At 43.6% G+C, this 26,915-nt stretch overlaps 1 protein-coding gene and 1 long non-coding RNA gene across 2 annotated transcripts in view; one reads left to right on the top strand and one right to left on the bottom strand.

The window, feature by feature from the left end:
* FOXO3 (forkhead box O3) overlaps positions 1 to 26,915 on the top strand; it is a 125,961-nt gene that overhangs the window by 48,124 nt on the left and 50,922 nt on the right. The gene's annotated exons all lie outside the window — the stretch shown is intronic.
* On the bottom strand, positions 20,351 to 26,188 carry LOC134397833 (uncharacterized). Its single transcript, XR_010025384.1, has 3 exons — positions 23,521 to 26,188; positions 22,284 to 22,349; positions 20,351 to 20,722 (listed from the first exon to the last, which is right to left on the bottom strand). It is a non-coding gene; the product is annotated as an uncharacterized LOC134397833 (long non-coding RNA).

Raw genomic sequence — 26,915 nt, 5'->3', positions numbered from 1 at the left:
AACAGGATTTTAAAGTGCTTAACTTTAACCAATTCAGGCCCTATATTTAGCTGTTATTTAGTTGAATGGGAATTATTCCCTTTTGTCTTTTTTTTGCAGAGGGAGCTTGATCTGGGAAGTACTGGCTATGGTTATCTTTTTCTCTACCATGCCCCAAATCCTAGAAGAAAATAGAATGCAACTTGGTGGATTGTACCCAATATAGTGTATGTTAGTAACAATTCCTTGTTCATTTTATATGTGTGTATTGAGGATACTTAATTTTTTTTTCACCCTTAGAACTCTTCTACCTTTAATAGTTGTGGAGATAAGGGTATTTTGGCAAGTGCATCGACAAGAAAAGATGTAATTGCTGAAATTCCCTCTTTAAATTCTGAAATTAGATACTGGAGTACTAATGTTGAAATGTTGGCCATCCATGAGTCTGTGTGTTTTATATTTAAATGATCTTTAGGCCTTTGCTAGACCAGGCTATATCCTGGGCTGATACCTGGGTTCGTCCCTGTGCGTCCAGATGACACACAGGGAATCCCAGGCTCAGGCAGCGATCAACCCTGCCTGGCCCTGGGATATTAGCCTACCCTTTGGCCCCGGTTTTCCCCACAGTCTCGCCTGAGACCGCGAGTGTGTGGCCCGTTCCGCGGCTTTTCCCAGCTCTGCGCAATTACTCGTGCGTAGCTGGGAGAAGCTGTGCCCATCGGGGGCAGCGTGGGGGGAGCGGGAAAATCAAGTTAATTTTTTTTTAAAAAAAAAACCTTACCTGAGCACACGAGCATTCGTGCGTATCGCCCCTTTAAGAAAAAAATGGCGGACGCGATGGCTCTCTTCTTGAGCTCATTGCGTGTGACGCCTGGACTACCGCGACAGCCCACGATAGTTGCATTGCGGGCTCTCCCCTCCTCCGTCACGGATTTAACAGTAGGTCTAGCAAAGGCCTTATATTTGTAGTTTTCAAATTTCACAGCCTTAAAACTTGCTGAGCCAAGCACATAAGTGTTACCATCATGCAGCGTCATAAAGAGTTGTAGACAATGTTAGTCCCCCAATGTTAATCCTACTTAGAGTAGACCTGTTGAAATAAATGGGATTTAAGATTGATTGGCACTGGATACAATCCAAAATATGTCATCACATGGGTATTGTATACAACATTCAAGATGCCAGTTGTGGGGGGGAAACATCTTCTGCCTTCTGTGTTCTAAAACTGGCTAGTTGCATAAAAATGCAACATAATGGTCACAATCCAATGAGATTACCTTATGCATGATGCAAGCAGGGCTTTCTTATCACTGGCTGAGGCAGGGAAGAGTGTATGCTCAGAGGAGCTTGGGCACCATAACCAGAAGTAGGTAGCCTCAAGCTAGTAATGGTGATCTATTCTATAGCCATAATATAGAGAGTCAATATAGAGTCGCCTTTCAGATGCCATTATTAAATGAAAACCATGCTTTCACTCTACAGTGGAAGGGTTGGCCTGAGAAAGTCTTTTAATTAGCGCTGCAACTTATTTTAATTCCCTCCCATCCCAATTACTTACAGAAGGAAACTATAAAAGATCTCATTCACATCATCCAAGCTTGAATAATTAGTTCTGAAAGATTAAACTTTTGTTCTAGGGATTTGCTGCCAAGATACAGTTGTTCAGCCAAAAAACAAAACAAAAATCCCTTAGATACTCATTTAAGTATTATTTTAAGGATATACAAGGGTTGCTCTCCGCACCTCCCCCATTTCTTACATACAAAACAAAATGTGCATGCAACTGTGAAGAAAACAAGACAGGGACGGCTAAAATTTAGCAACTTTCCAGCATGCTTTTTACAGCTACCATTTTCATAATTCAGCCCTTTGGAGCCACCCGTTGTACTTTCAGAAATAGTCATCCAGTTAACAGCCTGATCCAGAACCCATAGAATACAGAGTGCTTTACTTCAAGTATGCTTCCAGGTGAGGCTTTTATAGCACCATTGCCTTGCATCATTCACAGCATTTTACGGGGGCCAGGCATGGTTGTCTTCCATTTGTAACCCACCCATGTTCCCCTCACCTCTTCTTCCATCTCTTTCCTTACTGCAGAAAATCCGTTAAGGAAAAAAAGACAGAATTATTGCACAGTGCCTTCTGATTGCTAGCACTAGGAGCCCAACATCTGGAAGCACCCAAAGCCTGTATACACCAGTTGCTGGGGAACATGGATGGGAGGGTGTTGTTGCACTCATGTCTTGCTTGTGGGTTCCTTGTCGACAGCTGGTTGGCCACTGTGTGAACAGAGTGCTGGACTAGATGGACACTTGGCCTGATCTAGCATGGCTCTTCTGATGTTCTTTTGTTCTTAAAGATAGTTGTCCCATTCTAGCTCTTTATACGCTTCAAAAAGGTACTTGTGTGTGACTAGTTGTGCCAAAGTGTAGATGAAGACGCACATTAAAATCCTTGTTAAGATTAATTTCCAATTGAAAGCAACGCAGTGCAGATAGGTAGTGTCTATACTGCGATGCACATTCCAATGTGCATTCAAATTACACCTATGTGAATGATCTGCCCTGATCATGCAAGGGATATGCACACCTGCATGTGGCTCTCCTTAACTGGATTGGGGCAAGTCTCACCCCATTTGATTGTTTCTGTTTAGTCCTACAAATGGGATGAGCAAAGTGTCTCATCCCCACCCCAATGTAAGCATCAGCTCAGGCGCACATTTCGTGGGACAAATGTTCTGTGTTAACTATGTGCCATAGAATCGATGAGTCAGCAAAGATTGTGCAGACTTCACATGGGTTGGGTCTGTTTTGTGTTTTTTACTGGAATCCTAAGGTCCACCAGCCAGAGCCAGGTGAAAAATAGCAGTGTAGAGCCAGTTACTACATAGCAACCTGGGGCTCTTCCACACGTCATACTGAAAGTGCTTCCATCCGCCCCCAGTGCACCCCAAAAATGATCGTGTAGCTTGCCTGTAAAAGAGACGAGGAAGAGGCGTCCTTGCCGCCGCCGCTGCCACCCACCTCCCTCCTCGCCCGCCGGGACGGAGAGCTCGGCAGAAGAAGGCAGGGTGGAGAGCTTCTTCCGCTCCCTCACAGCCTAAAGCTCCCTATCTACATCAGCAGTCAAACACCCGCCTTCTTCTGCTGAGCTCTCCGTCCCGGCGGGCGAGGAGGGAGGTGGGTGCCGGCGCCGGCATGGACGCGTCTTCCTCGTCTCTTTTACAGGCAAGCTACACGATCGTTTTCGGGGTGCACTGGGGGCGGATGGAAGCGCTTTCAGTACGACGTCTGGAAGAGCCCCTGCATTATACTGAATCAGCCCATTGGTCCATCTTACTCAGTGCTGTGTAAGTATCTCTCCTACTGACTGGCAGTATCTCTCCAGGGTTTCAGACAGGACTCTTTCCTAGCCATACCTGGAGAGTTCAGGGATTGAACCAGGGAACTTCTGCAGGCAAAGCATGGGCTCTGTCACTGAGCTACAGCCCTCTCCACAAAATATTCATGGGGTACTTGTACTCCATGAACCAAATGCTCGGATGACTGCTCTCACACTTCTTCCACACAAAACCCACGGTGTCTCTCTTTGTCCCTCCTTGCTCGAGCTTTCTTCTTTTAGTAGCCTAGTTTAGGCCAGGACTTCTTTTGATATTACTATATAAGGCTGTATTCTCTCATGGGTAACCTGTTGGGAGCCACATGCCAGTGTTGGGTGGGACCCTTTTCTCCCTCTCTGCCCAGCCCTTCCCACTTCTGGGAATGTTGATCCACCACACGCATCTTTTCTCAAGAGCTGGCCAGCCAACCCCCATCAGACTAAGCTTCGTAAGAGCCCCACCAGGGACCAGACCTCCCCTTTCCTCCTTATCCATCTCTCCCTTTCATCCAAGTTTTCTCTGTCTATGGTTGACTCTATGGTCCATAGTTGTCTTTCTCTGCCTTTTCCATTCCTCCTCCTGCCCCCCCCCCACCAGCCAGTGATTAAGAGAGCCTGCAGTGTCTGGAGAGCAGCACAATGCTGTAAGCTGCATGAAATTAGGCTGAGGGCCATATGCCGCCCATGGGCTGTTAGTTCATCACTCCATTGCGAAACATTGGGAGTCAGAAATCCTTGCCAAATTGATTACAAATCATCGAACAATCTAGTTCCCTATCTATCTTCTTCTTCTTGCACCTGTCTATACCTCAAAGATCCTTGACAGGTGCTCTCCAAGGAAAATCTACAAGGAAGTAAATTCCATAATCTCCCATTTTGAATTTAAGGCATTCCCACACTTGAGACTTGAATACTTTTTCCTAAACTTCTCTGGAATGTGAATCCTATATTGAAAAGAATATACATTAGACTTCTCTTACATCCTCTGTCCCACATATTCTACATTCACGCATGCTATAGGTGGCATGAGAAAAACTTAACGAAAATTTTGGATACCTGGTATGGAAGCACTCATACACCATTGCAGAGCTATTTAAGGAAATCTGTGATCCTATGCTGTAAAACTATCATTTCTTGTCACACAATCCCCTTCTTCTTTCTGAATTACTTTCAAACATATGAAAATAACCATTATATCCTCCCTTCATCTGTCACCATTTCTGCAGGGCAGGGAGAATAGAATTCCATTCAGAATAGAATTCCATCCAGGGAAAGATGGAATTCTGGGATAATGGGGTCTCCGTTCTATATCCTTAAATCCAGTACTACTGGGTCCCAAGGCATAAAGTTCCTCCAGTGAGTACATATCAGGCAGCAACAAAGCTGTATTGAATTTCAGAAGGAAGACAATTAATGCAAACTGACTAAAGCCACCAATAGTTTTTCCACTACGGTAGTATATTAGGCATCTTGGGAACCAAGCTTTGAAAGCACTAGACGGCTTGTTTGACAGGAAAAGGCAGGGCAGGAAGAAAGGAAGTAATAAGGAGGAACGTTTTTCTCACATTGAGCTGTTGCGGATTTTCCTGCAGAAATGATGTGTAGTTTTGAGTTCAGTGGGAAGGGAGAGCAAAGAGTAATATATGTGGACAAAAAATATGGCAGAAGCATTGTGTTGTGTGTTTTTTAGGCAAAAAGCAACTGTTTGTTTGAAATTGTTCGTCAGAAGGAGTGTAATAAACAACGCCATCACAATGAATCTTCTCTTTCTTTGCGTGCAGTTGTCACTAGAGATTTGTAACTCTTTTCTTGGTTCATTGTTCCCTGGCCAGTGTGTACTCTACATTCAGTGGTGCCAGAATTAAGATGAAGCCTGCCTGTTTCAATAAGGCTGCTTTGTTGTAAAAATGGCAATACTTGTATAGAAATTGGATTGACTCCAACAGGGCTTGCACGATACACAGCAATACTATTGTCATGTGATCCCCTCTATAACTTTCAAATAGCCCTTTCTCAAAAGAGGTCCTTTTTCTCAGCCCTCCTCCCCCCCCCACCCTGCCACACCACAAAAACCACCAGAAAGTTAATTCTGTGTATAACTTACTGTGAGTTTTAACACGAAGCCTGATCATTGAGTACAGTAACAGGATCAGATTCTGTTGAAGCTAGAGACAGCTATGATAGAATTGGGTCCGTTTCATTTTACTGAAATTTTGATTAAATTGAATCAGATTGCCCATGTGTTCTATCTGGGCCTGCACATGAAGACACTGTGGAATAGGAGAGCACAAGGAAGAGGAGTGTATTGAATTCTTGTCTGTCAATAAAAATGGAATTTATTATTTATTTATTTGCGGTATTTATATTATGGCTAAATGTAATGGCCTCTCTAAACAGCTCACATAAAAATATTAAAATGATATTTAGAATATTAAAAACACAACATTAAAAACAATTCCAATTCCAATAAAAGCAATACAAAGAGCAGCACAGTTAATTTAATTACAGCCCGGGAAAAGCCTGGATGAACAAGTGTGTTTGCAGGAGGTGTTTGAAAGATGCCATATTTTCTGTCTCCGGAACTATATGAGGAAGGGTTTCCCAAAAGATGGGTGCCACTACTGAGCAGGCCTGCCGTCAGGGTGTTGCATGGTTACATTCCTTTAGTAGGGATGAAAACGTAAAGGCACCACAAAACACTGGCAAAAAAAAGAGGCAAACTCCAGTGCTCAAAAGAGAAAAGAAAAAATTCTTGTGCTTGATGCATTTCAGAGATGCCTCGTCCTTTAGGAGCTGTATGTAGCTATTCACTTTCTTGATTCCAAAACCAGCAAAAATTCGGCAAAATTTCCTTCTTTTAGGTGCTTGTACATGCTGCCCATGTGACTTGGAATGAGTACCCGGAGTTGTTCTCTTGTATTCCATTCATGTTGTTATCATATCTAACCATGTATGAAGTGACCTGACTCCTATTCCATGTATATTTTTCTTCTATCCATGTACCGTGAAAGTGGTAAAAAGACCGATTCAACTTAGATGCCCCTTTCCCCCCAACCACTGGTCTTTAAGTGGTTTCCTGGCTTTTGTGCCATTCCCCCCCTCCTCTCCTGAGGCTTTGATACTGGCATTAAGAGCTTTAAGCTAAAATAGGCGGGTATTTTTGTATAACTGGCCCTGCCCCCTTTGCCTACCACTGAAATGCGGCCCCTGAGAGTTTCTCTGAAATGAAACTTCGCGCTCGGACTGAAAGAGGTTTAAAAATGCTGCCAGAACTGGCTTCAAGGGTAGGCACAGTGAGGCACCTGACAAGGGCCCATAACCCAGCAGGGGGCCCCTGACGAGAGCCCCCTGGCCTTGTTCCCCCCTTTCCGTCATGGCAGTCTGCTGGTTCACCTGCCTCTCGCTCTAGCCAAGACAGCACTGGTGGTGAGAAGGAGGAGCAGGAGATGCCACTGCCCACTTGCTCAGAGGATGAGGAGCAATTGCAGGTGGTGACAGTGATAGGGTGACCATATGAAAGGGAGAGTAGGGCTCCTGCAGCTTTAACTGTTGTGATGAAGAGGGAATTTCACCAGGTGCTACATGCATACAACCTGCTGAAATTCCCTTTTCTATACAACTGTTAAAGATACAGGAGCCCTGTCCTCCTTTCCATATGGTCACCCTATGTGACAGTGGGATCATCTACACCAAGCAAGATATTCCACTATGAAAGCAGGATGAAAGTGGTATATAAAAGGCAGGAGCCACACTACTGCTTTATAGCGGTATTGAAGTGCACTGATAACTGTTGGGGCCCATTGACACATACCATATAGTGCTTTCATACCACCTTCATAACGTTATATCCTGCTTGGTGGAGATGTGTCATGGGTGTAGATCCTGCAATGCACTTCAATACTGCTATAAAGCAATAGCGTGGCTCTGGCCTTTTATATACCGCTTTCATACCGCTTTCATAGTGGAATATCCTGCTTGGTGTAGATGAGCCCAGTGACAAGGAGAAAGTGGACTTATTGAGGGAGGGAACCCAACAAGGGTATCTTGCCTAAGAGCCCTCAAAAACCTGGAGCCAACACTGACGGAGACTCGATTGCTAAAAAGACACTTGCCTTTTCCATGTCTCTGAGAAGCCTGGCTTCTCGGCACATATGCATGAATATTTAAAGCCCATGGTATGAAAGTCTTATGTTTGGTATAGGAAACACAGCTGTAACACTGGTCTGCATTTGACGGTCATGTGTAGCAGTGACACATGTAAAAAGCAATATCAACATCATCAACCATGAATCACAGTCATTGGGAGTCTGCAGTCCACTTCTGTGGTGTTTTTTTAAATATTTTGAAAGTTGTTGTTATTAACATTTTTATTCCATTCTTCAGCTGAAAAATATTTCCACAGTGGCTTACAGTGGGAAGAAAGTTCCAGCCCTCAGGGACCCAAAAGGAAAAGAGATTGGGAGAGAGGAGGAAAGCATGTGCTCATAGATTTGGGAAGCAACCAAAGTTATTGAAAGGGGAAACTCTAATGCAATTTTACCTCCCTTCAGTTGAGCATGGCATCAAATGCTGAATCCATGTGAATTTTTGCAAATAAAAATATTAGTATTTTGTTTCTGGATCTCAAAATCCATTTGATTTTGCATTCCAAGGCAAGCTTTTTCAAGTCGTTACACCCACAAGTAGACTTCCATTAAGATAAAATGTTACTTTGGAGTCTGTCCAAATCTAGAAAGAAGGACAAAGCTAAGTGAAAAAATCTGCATTCTCTTGCCTCTTGAACACATTTTTTAAACATTAGCATATAACTAGCCTTGAATTGTTGAAATTAGGAGGATGGGCTCAATAATTGGTGTTAGATATCTTAATGACATGTACTGTAAGCAACAGTCCGTATAAGACTGCAATCCCAGGCATGCTTTATGAAGGAATAATTTCGATTGGGCAGAGCAGGATTTATTTTCCAGTAAGCGTGCATGAATTTATGCTGCAAGTGCTACACTTACACTTTTTAGCTGGCATAAACCCACTGAAATCAATAAACCAGTGTGGGTTGCAGTGGTTAAAAAAAAAGAGTGTGTTAACCTTTTGTGTGACCATGGGAAATGGAATTTGGATTTGCTCATCATTGTTGGCAGTTATATACATGAACATAAGAAAGGGCCTTCTCGGTGGCTGCTCCCAGACTTTGAAACTCCCTGGCAAGGGTGGCCACAATAGGTCCATCTTGATGGTTCTTCCACTAGGAAGCAAAGACGTTGTCTTTCAGACACACTTTTGAGTTGACTTGTTTGCTGACGTAGGTTTTAAACTAAAAACAACATGTGTTTGGTTCAGTAATTTGTATCGTGAGTGTTTCAGTGTTGCCAGATCATAAACACACTACTGAACGTTTTTCAGAGTGGCTGCTTTGTGTAAAATATTTTTCAAGCCTTTTTCAAAGTGTGCTTTCTTATTTTGTTTTCACACAATAATTGCACAGCAGTAGAGGCTCACAACTGTTTTCTACAACGTTTTCACTTAAGAGTGAGTAGTCTAAGAATAAACAGTACATTATAAGGAAATCCTGAGCTCTGTGATCTGTCTTTTTATTTTTATGGAACAAAAAATGCTGATGGTAAACTCACTAGCTTTTGTTTTGAGCATGAGAAAAGCTATGCTCTTGCTAATGTTTTGTTATAATCTAGCAGAGGCCCATACCCATAATTATTCACGCACAAAATCCTGTTTTGATAGGAGAAGGGGCTAATAATAGGGCAAGTGGCTAGCTTCTAAGAATATCTGTTGTGCCACCATTGCACATATTTTCAGCCCAAATCCCTTTCCACATCCATCATCGAAAAATCTTCATATTTGCCACCTCACCCTCCAAAATCCCTTCAGAAGCCAAAACAAGTCCTCCCCCCAAATTTCACTGATCTAGACATCATCTGAGTCTTTTTTCCACTGACCCAAGATCAGCGCCACCCATTCATTCCACACCCTCCTTCCTGAATTTTTTATTGAACATTTATTCTGAATTTAATGCAAAGCAAATTCCACATTCCTACTCTGCAAAATTAAATAGAATCAGCTGATGTTGAGAAAGCTGTCGCAAATCATAGAACTAAGAGAGTGATCTGTTTTGGGGGTCAATGCATATTATTTTGGCCTTTCAAATGTACCTAATTTCTGACTAATACCTTGATTGACTAACTGAGATTGAGAGATGCAGTCACAATAGCGGTTGATCACTTCTTTTGCTTTTATGAAGGATTTTGACTTCTCACCTATGAAAATGACCCAGGGCTCATCTACACCAAGAAGGATATAGCACTATGAAAGCAGTATATAAAAGGCAGGAGCCACACCAAGCAAGATATAGCGGTATGAAAGTGGTATATCGTATGTGTCAATGGGCCCCCACAGTTGTCAGTGCACTTCAATGCTGCTAAAAAGCAGCAGTGTGGCTCCTGCCTTTTATTTACCAATTTCATACTGCTTTCATAGTGGAATATCCTGCTTGATGTAGATGAGCCCCCAGTTTGCATGGAGTTTTGCATCAGGACCCCAAAGAGGGTAACAAGGCCCTGTGGGGAAGAAGAAGGACCGAGGGGACAGGAGCAGGCAGAAGTAACATCGGGGCCTGCTCCTGCTGGACTCTTCCCCCCCCCACAGGGCAAACTGCCATCTTGGCCCTGTGGGGAAGAAGAAGGACCGAGGGGACAGGAGTAGGCAGAAGTAACATCGGGGCCTGCTCCTGCTGGACTCTTCCCCCCCCCCACACACAGGGCAAACTGCCATCTTGGCCCTGTGGGGAAGAAGAAGGACCGAGGGGACAGGAGCAGGCCGAGGAAACATTGGGGCCTGCTCCTGCTGGACTCTTCCCCCCCCCCCACAGGGCAAACTGCCATCTTGGCCCTGTGGGGAAGAAGAAGGACCGAGGGGACAGGAGCAGGCAGAAGTAACATCGGGGCCTGCTCCTGCTGGACTCTCTCTCTCTCTCTTTCTCTCTCCTCCCTTCCTCCCTCCTTGACTCCTTTTCCTTGTGTGTCATGTCTTTATTAGACTGTAAGCCTGAGGGCAGGGACTGTCTTTTTTGCTAAGTGTAAGCCGCTCCGAGAGCCTTTTTTGGCTGAGGAGCGGGGTATAAGTATGATAAATAAATAAATAAATAAATAAATAAATAAACAAGGTCTTTAACGATGTTTGACTGGCCTTGAGCCATTCAATAGTACAACCACCTGGGACTTTTCCAATGTCTTGGACTACAACTCCCATCATTGATCCATTGGCTGGGGATGGTGAGAATTGTAGTCCAACACTACAGTTGTTGGGGAAGGTTGAGGAAAACTGCAGTAGGGCAACACTGGAGTTTGTCAGTGTACTTTTGGCACAGTTTTCGGTTGTGGGTTCTCAGCTCCCTGCTAAAACTGTAAGAAGCTTCTGATCAAATGTCAAGAGTGGTAGGAATGGGAAACACTGATCTTTCCCTGGCATTCCCCATCCCTCCTTTGCCCCTGATTAACTTGTTTTGGTGTTTTTTTTAGAGGTTTCACTGGGAAGATCCTTGCACTGTTCAAAGTCCTTGCAGAAGTGTGTGTGAGAAAAGGGGATCAGACTCTTTATGTCTTGAACCCCACTGGAGAAAGAAGCAGTGCTGTAAGAGAGTTCCGCTTTCTGGCCCGAACTGTTCTGTGAGAACAGGAGCAGACCAGCAGGCAGGTGCAAGGGTTTCTTGTTTCATTTACACTGGCTTATTCACTGGCAAATGGTGCACACCAGTATGTGCTGTGTGGTGTATAAAGGCTTGCAGAGGTCTGGGGTGATGACTTTACCATCTGCCCAATGATCTTTCATCTCAAAAGCGCCCCCATGTTGAATTTGTGCACACTGACTGTTGCAACACAAAAATGGCCTTAGTCACTGCATAATCATTGTTAATTTGATTGCTGCGGTATTGATAGTTTTCTGTGTAGGTATTTAATTGTTTGAAAGTATTTAATATTCCATGCAGAAGATCCCAAGTTCAATACCCAAAATCTCCAGGTAGGGCTGGAAAAAATCTGGAGAGCCATTGCTGCCAATCCATGTTGACAATACTGGGCTAGTTGGACCAAGGGTCTGACTCCGTATAAGGCAATTTTCCGTGGTTAGTATCCAGTGGTGACCAACCAGACATGGCTGGTCCCACAGATCCTGTTGTGCAACTTAGCACCTCCAGGGGCAACCTAAAATGATCAGAAATGCTCATTTCTGGAATGGGGCGGGGCGGTGACACTGGCATCACGGAGCTCCATTGACCATCCTCCTTCCAGAAATTAGTCTTAACTGTCCCAAAGACTGGGCCAATCTAATCTCCCTTTGGAGGGATTTTCAAGATTGGGGTGCCACCACTAAAAATGCCGTGTCTTGTAACTTTCTTGTGGCAGAATGCTGAGCAGAGTTTTCTGGAGGTGAGCTCAATTGATTTATAGGGAGAGGAGTTCCTTCAGATATCCTGGTCCCAGACTATTTAGGGAATAACAAACGCCTTGCATTGGACCCAGAAAAAAAGTGAAGCCAGCCTAAATAAAACAAGGCCACAGTGCTATGGTCAAAAAGGTGTTACAACAAATATACTGGTTCAAAACAAAGCTTAGGTGAGAACTCGGTGTTATGGGAGACATATGGCTGCCCACAAATGCAGCAGCCCCACAGCTTCACCTCCTTTCTTCCTCCTGGTAATGTCTAATAGTAACTGCTTGGAGATTCTTTTAAATAGGTTCAGTCTAGATGATGATGATGATGATGATGATGATGATGATGATGATGATAATAATAATAATAATAATGGCTGTCTGTTCCGACTTCATTGACTTCTGCTTGTGCAGGTTGGGGAACATGGAGGACTGTGATGCCACATCATCCATTCTCTGTTAGTAGAAGAAACAGGTTGAGAATGGGGAAGAAAACATGGGACTGTTTGTTTTCAGCAGCAGCTACACATTTTTCATGCCGTTTAGTCCTAACCTTGGGATGCCAGACCTGATGGAATAGTCTGGACTGGAGGGAAATGCCTAATGTAAAGTCAAACTCAAACATTTATAACGAGTCAAACTAGCCAACCTTGTGCTTGCTTAGAACAGGGCCCTGCTGCAGGGATCATTAATGTGCCTGGACGCATGGAGCTCGCTCACCAAGTGCTTGCACATTCTTCTTGGTGCAAGGAGATCATCTCCAGATGCCTTCTTTATTTATTTATTTATTGCACTTATATGCCGCTCCCATAGCCAGGGCTCTCTGGGCGGTTTACAGTGCTGGGATCTCCAATGTGGTGCCTGTTGGACACCTCTCTTAACAACTGCTTGGCTCCTTCAATTTTATTTCTTAATATTTTCAAAATAATAATAATAATGATGATGATGATGATGAAACTGGCATGCTGTAAAGCAAAGTGCTGCCACCAGGACCACCTTTATTTGGACACAAAAGCCTGTTTTGTCTTTTAGCACTCATATTCCCCCTTTGCCTTGTACTTAGGTTCTTGGTTAAGTTACTTTTCCTATAGGCTAGCCAGTTTGCCTTATAGGAAATGACTGGCCATGCCCACCATGGCAGCCATTTTATAAATGGGCAAGCCCCCTATGGCAGCCATTTTGTGAAAGCACCCACAACACTTTCTCAAAATTCTAGATGTGTCCACCAACCCAAAATGATTTTGGGAGGCCTGCTTTAGCGTATGTAGATTATGCTCCCTGCATGGAAGTGAATGTAGAATCCCACTTGGCAAGGAGTGGTGTGTATGTGGGTCAGAACGAACTCTGGACTGGGTTGCATGACATACTGACATAACACCTCTGTGACACTTAAGACTGACAAGCCAGCACACATCTTCAAGAATGAACAGGTTTAACCATGAGATGTGTGTCCCTTTAATTGCAGTGGCATATTTATTGTTTGTTTGCACTGCTGTACAACTGATCTAGTTACTGTCTGTCAGGGTACTTGTGCTATGTATTTATGTACCAAGAAGGTCATCGAAGCTTGTAGTTAATCAGTTCTTGCCAGAGTCAATTCAGCCAGACCTTTCGACGGTCTATTCCTGGGCTCCTGACGTCTTGCTTGTAGTTTAAAAGCACAGCAACAACGATGACTTACTCAGATAAAGCCACTAAGGAAATATTGCTGAAGCTCTTCAAGAAAAAAGAGGAACACGAGGTTGGCAGCCTCTGCCTGAAGTGGGGGTTGATTCCACTTGTAGTAAGAGCTGTTGTGTGTAGTAGCTAAGGGTGTGAGTGGTGTGGTGGAGCCAAGGCTTACAGAGATGCATTGTCAGCACTTTTTTTTTTTAGCAGGGATGTTGAGGTCATCTGCCCACCCCCTACTTTCCTGTTCCCTCTGAGCTTAGCTGAAGTCCTCACAGCTCAAAGGAAATGAAGTTCCCCAGCAACAAGATGCAGTTCTTCCTTGTAATGCAAAGTGTTTTGGGGTGGCTTCATCTTGAATGGGCAATTCAAGCCCATTCGCTTAACAGGAGAACTGCTCCAGCTGGAGATGAAAACTTCTAGATCTTGTTTATTCATATGGATCAACACAGCTGCCTGCATTTTTGACTGTCCTTGTGTCCTAGCAGTGATGAGCCACCTACACTTCAAAATTTTCCACTACACCACTGATGGTGAGATGAGAATTCTGAGTTCAAATCTCACCTAGGTCATGAATCATCATCATCATCATCAATAACAACAACAGCAGCAGCAGCAGCAGCAGCAGCAGCAGCGTCTGCCTAGAAAAACCTCCATGAGCGAGAAAGAGACAACAACAATAATAATTTATTTCTTACTCGCCTCTCCCTCTAGATCGAGGCGAGGAACAACATAGAATACAAAAATATTATAAAATACATAAAACTGATTAAAACATATAAAACTAATACATTATAAAATAACAGCCAGACATCTGAACTTATCAGGCAGCCATAAGCAAGGCACTGGTTGGGTTCGGACAATCAGCGGAGGAAAAGAAGCCATGGTGGCTTCTTTCACCCGCCCTGTGGGTGCCGCTCGCGTGCCCATCAATTTCCTAATTACCCTCACCATGGTATGGGTGGTCATGTTGTTCTAACCCAACAAAAACAGTGAGGTGCACAGTTGGGGTGGCTTCCAAACCACTCCAAAACCTGCACATTGGTTTGGAAACCACCCCAGCCACACACTCGCCAGGTTCCATGGCGAGGGTGACTAGGGGAATTACGGCCATGAACAGGGCAGGGACCTGTAGATCGTAAGGCAAAATGAGCTGTGATAATAAGTGATCAGATAGCAATTTTATATACCAAACCAATTAAATTAACTATAGTTTCAGTATTCGCAGATTTCTTACCACTGGCCTTCACACACTCTTCAAAAGTGGTGGGTCTGGGGAGCCACTGTTTAATAGGAATTCAGCATCACAAAGCACATTTCTCTTTTAACCATGGAGATCGTTTTGCTGCTCTTCTATTTCTTTAATTTTCACAAAGAGGAATTTAGACATACTTCCTGCTACTGTTCTTTGGTAGGAGAAATCACAAGGACAAGGCAGATCACAAACTTTAATTCCATAACCTAACACTGTTCTATAGCACTAAAGATTCTTCAGGGTTTACCCAACCATTAAGGCAGCTCATTTAATAAAAGTGGATTATTGACTGTTCAGATTGCATTGCGTAGCATAGATAGTTTTAGTCCAGGAAAAGAAAAGGCTCTGCGTTTCCTCTGTTCCAGTGCATTAGAAATTTCATGCGCTTTGTACAAGAATGTGCTGCCATCTCCATTGGTTTGCTGTTGTCTTAATAACCCATATTTACAGCTTTATCTAGATCATGGGTGGGGATCTTCGGGCCTCCAAATGTTGTTGGACTCCCAATATCCTATCAGCCCAGCCAGCATGGCCAGTGGTTAGGGATGATGGAGTTCATCCAACAACATTGGGAGAGCTGCAACTTCCCCACCCCTAACTGATCTAGATGGAAAGAATTACAGTCCATCCCACTGAAACGCTCATGCTGAGTAATTGAATGGGAGCCCCAAAGGCCAGCCCATAGAGGCAGATCTTACAGCATTTCCAAAACTTTCCGGGTGGCTCTGTAGTGGGAAGACTTAGACACACATATGGTATCATTAAGAGGGTTTGCTAATAGATCTCAGAGATTGTAACAGGTCAGAATGGAGGTCTCACAGTATGCCAGGGCCAGATCTACATCAAGCAGGATATAGCACCATGAAAGCAGTAGGTAAGCGTCAGGGGCCACAGTACTGCTTTATAGCAGTATTGAAGTGCACTGACAACTGTTGGGGCCCATTGATACATACCATATACTGCTTTCATACCACTTTCATACCGCTATATCCTGCTTGGTGTGGCTCTTGCCTCTTATATACTGCTTTCATACTGCTTTCATAGAGCCAAATCCTGCTTGGTGTAGATCTGGCCTGGGTCTTAGCCATTTAGGGCTTTGTAGGTTGTAACCAGTGTGAGGTGGAACCCACTTTTTTGGCTGTATTTTGGTTTCATACCAATTCATAAACAATTAAGAACTGGCCCCAAGATTTTTCAAGAGAGCGAACGAATGAGTCACTACAGAAAGCAGCAGGGCCTAAGACACCCATTGTCCCTTCAATCACAATACATTTCCTTCCAGAGATAAATGCCCAGCTAAGTGGTGATAATTAAGGAACATCTCTATCTTGAGAGATCATTAATCCTCTTGCCCCATTTGCCTTGCACAATTAATGAAACACCTGGAAGAACCAGCTTGAAAGCTAAAAGTCCCCATCCAGCTCGTCTCAAATCTGCCTTACCTGCCCTTGCTGCCACCCGCCCTCTGTTCCCTGCCTGATTGTCCAAGAATCCGAATGGAATGTTCTGCCATTGGAAAAAGTTTCCTTTAGAAAAGAAGTTGTTGGGGTGGGGGGTTGCATTGAGGGTGGGGTCAGAATTTGCCAATCCAGAGGAATTGTGGTCCATCTTGGTCCTGATCTTGGTCCTGATCCAGATGCAGGCTTTTTAAAAACAAGACACTGTTGCTTTTTCTTTGGTTATTTTGCTAATTTTCCTGTGGCTATGGATGCTTTTATCCTTCTGTGTTTATTAATGAAAATGCCATTTTTAGTTTAAATGTTCTAACTGGTATAGTTTTACACATGCCAATAATACCCCCTTTGCCTACACACAAGTAGTATTTCTGGATTAAAGAGAGAGCCAGTGTGGTATAGTGGTTAGAGTATTGGACTAGGACTTGAGAGACTCCTGTTCAATTCCACATTTGGTCATGAAGCTCACTGGGTGACTTTGGGCCAGTCACTAATTCTCAGCCTAACCTACCTCACAGGGAGGTTGTGAGGATAAAATGGAGAGGAAGAGGAGGAGGAGGATCATGTACACCTCTTTTCAGGAAAAGGTAGGATACAATGTAACAAATACACAAAAAATTAAAGAGGGTAATGTTGGAAAGACTAAGCACTCTCTCCCATGGCAATCCCTCATGGAGCAGAAAAAAATCAGTAGGGGATCCGGTGGAAGGATCCCACACGAGGAGATCTTCTCTTTGAACTTGAGGAATCTTATATAAGTAAAATTGGTCAAGCCCTTGCTGGCTCATGACAACCAGCACCTTGAATTGTTTTTCCTGAATATATGTCAGCCAAGGTGACCACAGGGCAATCTGAAGTGGCCTTTAAACTTACGGTGCACAAGGGCCTGAATAAGGATGTTGTACAAAGGGAGTTTGTGTTGTTAGCATGGTCTGGAAATGGAATGCAGAGAACAAAGTGGTTTCTCGCCATGCTCCGCTTTTCACTTTCTGATGAGAGACGAGCAGCCGAAAAAGGATGGCTTTTGTTGAAGTAATTCTTTCAGGAAACGGCATGCCAAATCCTTAATGGCTATGGGCACTCAGGGCACAATGTTCAGCCATCATACCAGTTCCAAGAAATCAGAGGGAGAAGCATTAAAACAAGTGTATCTCTGTTGATCTGTCTGAATGCTTTTCAGATGTTGTGGACAAATGATTCCTTGCAGGCATATGGTGCAACTATCTCTGTTTAGGGCCTCTGTGCAGTGAAAGATTTACCTTTAGCTATTTTTAGTGTGCAGAGTAGTCTTTGCTCGAGGGGGAGTTTCATGGAGAAGGTCATTTAGGAGAACGCCTTTGCATTTTATTAGGAGATTTCTTGGGGCAAGGTAATCTCTTTTCTCACGAGAACGCTAATGCTGCTGATAATGTAATGATCACATTTGCAGAGATAACAGAAACTACATGCAAGATTTCCCCAGTAGGGCTACGCGGTATTAGCCCATGTATGCAGCTGTCCTAGGGGCAGCAGTAGTGAGTGGCAATGCTGTTTACTTAATTGACTTGGAGTCAGTTGGGGGAACACTGGGGGAAATCAGGGAAACATAGGATTTGGATAACCGGGCTTCATATAAAGAAAATGTCTGCTACACATTCTTCCGCCACAGTCAAATATGGCTTGGGGAATGTACTAGGAGAGAATGCCTGTGGTGAATTGAATCCTGTTTGTGGAAGCATTGTGTGTGCTTAAGGAAGGTTGTGCTGAATGTCCGATATTTCCATGGATGTTTTCTTGAATATTTTGTTACGGATATTATGTCATGGCATTGAAAGGGATTAGAGCAGACATCCCCGACCTGGTGCCATCCAGATGCCTTGGACTTCAATTCCCAGCATCCCCAGCCATCCAACCCACATCTGACTCGAGAGTTGTAGTTCAACACATCTGGAAGGTATAAGGTTGAAAAAGGCTGGATTAGGGAATAGTTAGAATAGAGTGTTCACAACTGCTTTAGTACAATATATTCCTTTCCCTTTGAAGCCTGGATTCTTTGCCAAAGCGTTGATCTGGGCTGGCCCACATCTGACTTGTACTCAAGCAAGTGCTTTATTTGGGTTTTACTAGATCCTGTAACAGAGATGAACAGCTTGTGTCTTCTCTAAGGCCCCTCTATACTCCACACAATGGTCTGGGGGCTGGAATTATATTTTTGCCACCAAATCCCCCTAATGGGTGATCAGACTCCATTAAAATAACATCAGTGCTACCTAGCTCTGGGTTGGTGTTGGTGTTTTGCTACACATCAACTCAATCACGGTTAGGGAGCTGCATACAAAACCGTAAGAGAGGTGACTTTGAATTCTCTCACATTTTCTCAAGCACTCTTCACGTATTGAAAGGGGTTGCAGAATGATACCCATGACTCTGCCCACAAAGTCATGTGACTCTTTGCCCACACACCGCAACTTCCATAGAATTCCATGCATGTAGGCTTTCCAAGTATTGTGGAAGCCTTGAGAGGCCTCCACGTAGAGAGGCCTGCATGTATAGGCTTTTCCCTTTAGCTGTCCTTGTCCCTACAGCTCCTTTCTACCTTTGATGCCCCTTTGGGTGATTCATGCAGGAAGTGGGCTTATTAGGTCTCAAAATATTTGAAAACAAAATTATTTTCTTTAGCAGACAAACTGTCAGCTTACGGCAGGGACTACAACAGGAAACAAGCATTGAGGTCCCTCATGAATATTCAGTCAGCTTCGCTCCAGCCAACTCAAGACAAAGGTTTTCTTAAAACAAAACTTAAATATATGAAGATGTGTGAAACTCAAGATGGCCAGATAATGATCAACTGTTCTGTGTTAGATTGTCTCGATCAAAGAGATTTTGGTGCTAGAGGCAGAAAAACTAAATGACAGTTCCCATGGTGATAAAAATATTTGTTGCCCTTTAGTGGTACCACTTCACCTTGCCTAATGGTAGGGCCAGCCCTGGCCCTATGAACATAAATCTGAAATGGTAGGAAGCAACAAGTATGAAAGACTTTAATATAGGATGAAAAGAAAGATCATGCCCGTAGCCAAACTTTACTGCTTGTGTCCTTCTTCATGACTCAGATCACATGTAGCCCACTGAGGTTGCCAATGTGGCTCACTGCAGGTGCCCCTCAGCCTGTTCAGGATTGCTGGGAGGAGGACAAGGTTAAAGCCACTCCCTCCTCCCAACAGTCTGGATCAGGATTGAGTAAGGTGCAGAAAGCGTATGTGTGGGCACATGTACATGTGTGTACCCCCCCCCCAAGCCTTTGGGATCAAAACGATTGCCCATGCCTGATCTAGATGGACACGATAACTGAAGAATTTACTAGGGCCTAGTGAATGATCCATCTGTACCTGAAGCTCTAGCATAGAATAATTTACTGAACCTAATAGTTTTGGCTATTGGGCGGTATAAAAATAAATAAATAAATAAATGTCACACAGATTAATTTGCAAGGCCATCTTTTTCTATCTTGTTGGCTAACATTTGAACAACTGCTACAAGTACTGGATGCCTGACCCAATGATATAATTAATTAACTCACAAATTGCCGTAAATGAGTAGGAACAAGCAAGCACATTGCCTCCAGTGTATTTGTTGCTTCTGCTTTCAATTAACAACCTATGACTGCCCTGTTAATAGGCTGTTATAGTGATGTCCAAACACAGATACTCTTGGATTGTTTAGGGGTTGAATAACCCAGAGTTAACCTACAGCTTGTTGTTGAGTAAATTATAGGTTGTTTAACCCCTGAACAACCCAAAGTGTCCCAGTTCAGATGTCACACTAACAACCTACGAACATGATGATTGTAGGTTGTTAACTGAAAGCAGAGGGGACGAGCATGCCAGAGGCAGCATGTTTGCTCACTTCCACCCATGCATATCAATTCGTGGATTAATTAATCTACAATTGCCCATTACATACAAAACTCTGTCATTACACAACTTAAGCAGTGATGCACAAGCTTTTTCCTACAATGAATTATGCATATTAAGTTCTCTGTCTGAACTACTGGGCCAGATATATTAATTTTATAAAGGGACAGGTAAACCTCATAGTGCCCTGAATTGAAGGGCAATTTTAGTTGTACAAAGCTTGCATACTCAGGAATTAAAAGAAGAGACACCTTCCTTCTGCTTCACTAATGACCTGGGGGCAACTCATGTAAACACCATTTATAATAAACCACAAACAAATAGGACACTCAAATAATAGAAATTTTAGAAACAGTCTCAGGTAGTACTTACTGCTGCCATTTTCAAACTTAGAATTCAGAGATTTTAAGGATCACGAGAATTAACTAATGGTACATAGGCCAGAGTTGAAAAAGTCACTTAAGCAAGGTTAGACCAAATATTCACTGCTAAGCAATATCAAGAGGAAAGGGAGAATGTGGGAGCCCATAACGTCCCCCTATATTCCAGCTCTTCTTCTTAGCCCCAATTGTCTGCTGCTTTGGGTTCTTCTTTCTTTGATACTGGGTCTTTTTCCTAGTAACAAGCTACTTTGTGGGAATATTTCTGATAAGACTTCTGATGAGATAAAGAGAAAAGAAAGAGGAGAAACACGCTGTAGTAACTATAGATAGAACTACTACATAATGCGTAGCCATTGGTTCATTCATTTACTGCTTTTCTATCCCACCCAATAACCAAAGCTTTCTGGGCAGTTTACAAAGATTACAAACTTTAAAAATATATTATTGTACATAATATAAACATATTTATATACAAACATCAGCACGCACACACATCTACCAATATTAACAATCAGCTATAAGAAATGCAGGACCCACATTAGACACCTTGGCCTAATCTATACCTGGGGGCCTTCTGGGAGTGGGGAGGAATGATCATGGGTTTTTGCACTTCCGGGATTGTCCTTCGGGCCACATGCCAGTGAGGTTTCCCGGAGGTAAAGGAGGGCCGTTCCAGGGCACCACATTTTTTTTACAAGTGGAGTTGCGCAACAATGTGGGCACAATTCTGCACAAAGGTGCTTTTTTTAAAAAAAAAGAACTCTGCGCTGGAAGGCGCCGAGACCCATCACAAACATGGTGAAAATGCTCTTCCCCAATGCCCAAGGACTCTCCCCGCAGAGCTCCTTGTCCATTTCCTGAGCCACGCTATTTGTGGGGAAGAGCCACACTGCCCGCAGACATTGGAATTGTCCTGAGACCAGAGAAAACAACGGGACAAAAGCAGCCCCAGATATCCCAGGAGAACTAAGTGGTCATCCCGAGTTCACCCCGGGAGCAGTGCATCATTTGGATCCTGATCTGCTTGCTCCACCTTCAGCCATGCACTTGTCTCAGCACCCAGCAATGAGGACTACATCCCAGGATAAATGGCAGGTGTACCACACTACCAAATGCTTGGGAGTATAGTACGGAGGCATATGAGCTCTACTCCAGAGAGGGCGCTCAGGAGCAATTATGTCAAACGCCCGGGTCATTTCTGCATTCCACAGATTGACCAGGGTTTTCACAGGAGAGCCATCCATAGAAGCCGGAACCCCCACCGAAAGACCTCTGGAAACCATCTGGATCCATTAGCTTCCAGGGCAGACCATCCTAGTAAGTTCTCCCAACTTTGCAGAGGGGAAAAGCCACCATAAGATTAAACCTCAGCAGGTAATGACCATGACAAAGGGACCAGTTAAAAAAAAACATCTTCAGATTGCCATCCCCATGTCCAGCTGAAAAGACCAAGTCTGGAATATAGTCCACTACATGTGTTGGGCTGATGACATTTTGGGACAGTACCATGGTTGTCATGGAGACCATGAAGTCTTTAGCCACCCCAGACAAGGTACCCTTGGCAGGAATGTTGACATTCCCCAGAACCAACAGTTGGGGAACCTCAACAGCACACCCTAGACCATCTCCATCAGCTCAGGTAGGAAGTGTTGAGCAGCAAAGTGGGCAGTACACCAATCAGATCTAGCCCTCTGGCCCAATTCAAGGTGCAAACACTCCAGACCAGTATTCAGATGGACAGGGAGCCTGCAGAGAGAGACAGAATTCCTACAGACCACAGCAACCCCACCAGGCCCTGTATGAAGCCCTCTCTTTTGAAACACAAACACAGACACCTGCACATTGCTTTATGATCCAAGCCATGGCGATATTTAACATCTTCTAGTGCAGCCTTCATTTATCTGTGGATTGAATGAAAAGAACAATTATCAGATCATTTTGTTCCGTTGACAAATGGTTGACTACAGAACACGGTGACTCTGCAGCGACCCCTTTGGACTCCTGCTGCTAGCAGTGCCATTGAGTAGGGAATTGTGACATAAATTTTGGCTTCACTTTTATGTAGAGGATTGATGAGTCTCTTTTCATGAATGTTAATCAGCCCATTTGTGTTCAGGTATTAAGTTATTTCTTACATAACTGTAGTTTAATGCGAATCCTTTGCCTGTCCCACTTTGCTTCTGTCACCGTTTTACTACAGCACCTCATGCAGCATGTTTTCCACTGAGAGGTAATACCTCTTGATTATGGCTAAAGGCAAAGGCCTACATGAGCATATGCTCCACATTATCTGCAGTCATGAAAGTGTGATTATTAGCCAAACTACTTTAATCATGCTCTTTTACTGTAAAAGAAAGTCTCTATTTACTCAAAATGATAACTACTTTGGTGTTGAAAATGTAACGCTTTGGCGTCTCCCCTGTTTCCTTGAAATTTACACACGGTCCCTCTCTCTACAGAACTTCATATTTATGTGGTGACTTTATAGCCCCATAAATTCGAAGTTCTGCATAATTATTTACCTTGGAAAGAACACACAGACATTGCAGTACTTCATGTTAGGCAACCAGGTGCTTTTGGTTTGGGATATAGCACCATACATATCTTTAGAATTATGGATTTAATTTGGGTTTCTGCAAAGCTGGAGTTAGGTAGAACGAGGCAAACTAGTGGTGCATGTTGCTTGAGTTACAAAGTCAGCATCTGTTTTGTTGGTTGTGTTTGTTTGTTTGTTTGCTTGCTTGTTCATTTGTTTGGCTTGATTTCTGCACTGTAGCAGCACAGGCGTAGTTCGTGTGTGCTTCTTCCAGTAGGCAAATTGGAGGGCCTGGCATGAAATGAGCATTAATGAACAAGTGAGAAAGGATAAATGCTGCACATACACAGACTTGTGTAATAAGAGTTTATGAAACAGGATTGGGAAAATACACTGTAATTGGGCACATCCTGTACTCAGTGAATCACCCATCTTTAGTGTAATAAACATTGCTCCGTTCAGGAGAGTTCATTCCCTGTTCTATCTGGAGTGCAGGGCATTGCTTAGGAAGAGGAATGTATTAAGAGCTCACCTACCAGCATGTATGTTGCACAAAGCTCTCATTCTTTTTGCATCTCATGCATTGGGTTATTTCAAGATGCAGATTAAGGGTACAGGCAACTATCCAATTGAGTGATTTAGGATTCAGGCACCTATCCAAATGGGTGAAATCTTCCTTATGTGTCTGTTAATAAAAGCCCAGCAGAATACACAGACCAATTAGCGGCTGATACAGCTTGCCTGTATAAGGCAACTGAAATAAGACAAAAATGTCTAGGCAGTAGGTGAATATACTATGCATGGCATTGGAAAATATTATTTTAGCAATCCTGAAAACTTAACATCTTGTACTGATGGTCTGAGCTGAACTAGTATTCCTCACGTTACTTCCCAGATCAGTGGTTATTACAGGCCATTAGCTGTCACTGCAGTGAAACCACAAAAGATACAAGGTGACTATAGGTATGGCCATACTTCAAGCCATAGCCAGGGTCTGCTCCTCATTGCTGGGTGCTGAGACAAGTGCATGGCTGAAGGTGGAGCAAGCAGATCAGGGTCCAAGGAGCCAGATGAAGGGGCATAGTCAGAGCTGGGCCACAGCTCAGGTTCCAGGAAGGTAGATTAGGCTCCGAGGGATCAGAGGAAGGGTATAGTCAGGACTGGACTGAGGACAGGTTCAGCATCAAGGGCAGTCATGGTTGGGCACCAGCTGAGTAGGTGTAAACTGCAGCAGGGGCCCACTATCAAGAGCCGTCAGGACTTGCTCTTCCACCATTACAACTTCCTTGTTCATCTGCCTCTCATTCGGGTGGTGAGAAGGAGAAGCAGTAGATGCCACTGACTACTTGCTCATTGGCTATTGCTTGTGAAGCAAGCAAGCAATGCTGAGAAAGAGGAGGAGGAAGAGCAATAGTGACAATGGTGGTGACAAAGTAGACTTAAAGAAGGAGGGGGAGCCTTGCCCAAGGGCTCTCGAAAACCTGGAGCTGGCACTGGCTGAAGGCCAAGCTCCAGAGAAGACAGTGGGGCAGATCAGGACACAGCCCCAGGTGACATCCTCATCTGCTGATACTCATAGTGACAGGTTGCTCAAACTGATGAGACATCACAGAGGTAACCAGAACTTGATAGGTCTAGTCGAGCAGGGATTAGCCTATGAATATCAATCACTGCAGCCTACATGGATCTCTTGTACAGTTATGGTTAATTAGCCAGGTTTTCAGCCGCAGCAGAGGGTCCTGACTGTTGGGTGGTCCATTTTGAGACCTACGTAACCCCACTCTTTACACCACAGGAATACCAAAGCCATAGAATTTAACAGCTTAAGCTGGTGCTACATCAACAGTCTCTGATGGCTGTATTGGTGTGATCACGTTTAAGAGAGTATTGTCAAATAGTTTAAAAAATGTGGCATGCATGGTTGTGACCCATAACTGGTTTATACTCCAGTCCAAAGTGGGTCACACTAGCGGTATTTTAAGCTTTTCTTTTCTTTTTGATTTTGGATGGGAAAGAGAGAGGAAGAGAAACGGAAGCCAAATCTACTCCGAGCAGGATATAGCACTATGAAAGTGGTATGAAAGCAGTAGATAAGAGGCAGGAGCCACACTACTGCTTTATAGCAGTATTGAAGTGCACTGACTACTGTTGGGGCCCAATGACACATACCATATATTACTTTCATGCCTCTTTCATAGTGCTATATCTTGCTTGCTGTGGCTCCTGCCTCTTTCATACTGCTTTCATAGTGCTATATCCTGCTGGTGTAGATCTGGCCAGAGAAAGACAAACAAAGATTGTCATTTACAGTCGTGGATTAAAAGTAGTTCTCATAATTTGGGTTTGGGTTGAAGTGGGTCTTGACTTGAGTTTCAAAAGGCTGAAGACTTCTACCCATCAGTTTCCTTCGTCCAGCTTACTTATCACAATCAAAGTAGGTGCCATGTAGCAAGTGACTCCTTGGGCTCATCTACACCAAGCAGGATATTCCACTATGAAAGTGGTATGAAAGTATATAACAGGCAGGATCTACACTACTACTTTATAGCGGTATTGAAGTGCACTGACAACTGTTGGGGCCCATTGACAGATCTACACCAAGCAAGATATAACACTATGAAAGCAGTTTGAAAGCAGCATATGACATGTGTCGTGGGCCCCAACAGTTGTTAGTGCACTTCAATGCCACTATAAAGCAGTAGTGTAGATCCTGTCTTTTATACACCACTTTCATACTGGAATATCCTACTTGGTGTAGATGAGCCCCTTGAGAGCAATGGAACTCTGATGTGCCTCATCGGCTTTCCCCAACCTGCTGCTCTCTAGCTGTACTTAGACTACAACTCCCATCAGTCTCCAACACAGCCATTTCAAATTTAGTTCATAGACATCTGGAAAGTAAGGCTGTGCAACATCTTTAATTCAGACAGTTTGTCATCTTGGTTCTTTGTCCTTGAATAATGAAGAAGGCTGTGTTGCTCCAGCACGTATCCACAGGTGGGTTTGGGGATTCATCTGTAGCATAGGTATTGCTGGTATACAACCATAGGGACATGACATTAACCTCAGCCATGTCTTATCCTTGCCAATCTGCTCTGGAGGTGGCAGCAGCTGTAGGACCAGTCTTGGATTTGCAGTCTCTATAGCAGGAGCCACCCTTTGCCAGGAGCTAAAGCAATTGCTTTTTATTCCTAGGGTGCTTGATTTCCCTTCTTCACACACACACACACACACACACACCACTCCCCCTCTACTTCCTGCACTTTTAATTGCACTTCAGTGGGAGAACCACTGAACCAAAAGTATGGGAAGCTGCCAGGGCTGTGTATATTCTGTGCTTTCAATAAATAAATAAATAAATTAGAAATTAAAATTGTAACCCTGTTTATCTCGTAAGCTAGATACCTCAGTCTGTATGAGAGCTGAAAAGTAAGCAAATGTTGCATGTATTCACTTATTTAATTCTGGATATTTTCTTTTGCTTCTTCCAGTAAGGAGCTCTGCTACTTTTAAATTAAAGCTAAGATTCTCCATATACTGAATTCTGTACAGAATGCTCATTTCTTATATAGAATGTGCATCACAGAACCACAGGGTACACATGGCATATGATACAGCGTATCTAAACAGTTCAGGACATAACATATCTAGACAGTTCAGGCACTTATCTGGTTTGAAGATCCTGTTCACTTCGTGGGGGAGATGACATTCCTCTTCCCCTACACTCAGATGTGAGATGTGAAGCAGGCACTCTATGCAGACGCCTATGTGCACGCATGCTCAAATTATGTGGTTCATTCCCCTAAAAACAGGAGAGAGAGAGAGAGATGATTTGCCCTTTTTGTGCATGGCTGCCTACTAGTAGATAACAAGACTTCTGCTCTGGCTGGCCACGATCCTAGATTAATGTATTCTGTGATGCACAGAATTC

The sequence above is a fragment of the Elgaria multicarinata genome, chromosome 4 (genome assembly GCF_023053635.1).
Source record: "Elgaria multicarinata webbii isolate HBS135686 ecotype San Diego chromosome 4, rElgMul1.1.pri, whole genome shotgun sequence".
NCBI classification, from domain to species: Eukaryota; Metazoa; Chordata; class Lepidosauria; order Squamata; family Anguidae; genus Elgaria; species Elgaria multicarinata.
The sequence above is the reverse complement of the archived record's forward strand: the minus strand, read 5'-3'. Positions and strand labels throughout refer to the sequence as shown.